Consider the following 1,008-nt stretch of genomic DNA (forward strand, 5'->3'; position numbering starts at 1 on the left):
TTTCTTGTTTATTTTGTTGTTCGAGCTGCCACTGTTGCAGGTTTTCTTGCAACTGCTGTTGTCTCTCTTCTTGTTTCTTTTCTTGTTTCTCTTCTCGTTCTTCTTGTTTCTTTCTTTATCCTCCAACAACTGCTGTAATTTCTCTTCTTGTTTCTTTTCTTTTCCTCCAGAACTACTGTAATCTCTCTTCTTGTTTAATTTCTCGTTCTTCTTGTTTATTTTCTTTTTCCTCCAACCACTGCTGTAATCTCTCATCTTGTTTATTTTCACGTTCTTCTTGTTTCTTTTCTTTTTCCTCTAACAACTGTTGTAATTTCTCTTCTCGTTCTTCTTGTTTCTTTTGCTGTTCTTGTATTGCTGCCATTAAGTCTGCTAGGCTGTAGTTTGTTTTGCCGCTTCTCGTTTCCTTTTTTTTTCTTGTCCCACTCTCTGACACCAATTTGTTACGGCTCCAGTCGTTAGTTGATTTTCCGTAACTTCGTTCCGACGAAGCTTTAGCGACACAAGTCCTTACTTAATAAAACTGGTTTATTCTCTCCGAATACAACTTTACGATACACTTAATTTCAACAGTCGCTCTATAACAACACTATAATTTACGTCTCACGAGGCCAACAATATTTTGTCCGCATACATTCAATTACTCATTACACTGTTGTTCCGTCACGTTGTGACCATCTTATATATACCAGGCTACCCCCAATCTATTAAATGCTAGGGCATTCACGAAGGATCAGGATATTTCTAGAAAGGGCAGCATGACATCAGTCACGTGACTTCACTGACGCAACAATACTTTATTTTACTGAAACTACATGTCTTTACAAATATTTTTGTCAAATTTTAAAAAATTTCAACCACTAATTTTATTTGTGTAATGAAATATGATGAGAGCAACATTTCCTATGGGCAATGTCCAGTTATCCTTTCTTAACCTTAAAATTATTAGATCTGACACTGAGTTTCAAACAGAAATTCACCGCAAAAACAAACATACTGGTCTCTACA

The sequence above is a fragment of the Limulus polyphemus genome, unplaced genomic scaffold (genome assembly GCF_000517525.1).
Source record: "Limulus polyphemus unplaced genomic scaffold, Limulus_polyphemus-2.1.2 Scaffold6120, whole genome shotgun sequence".
Taxonomy (NCBI): Eukaryota; Metazoa; Arthropoda; class Merostomata; order Xiphosura; family Limulidae; genus Limulus; species Limulus polyphemus.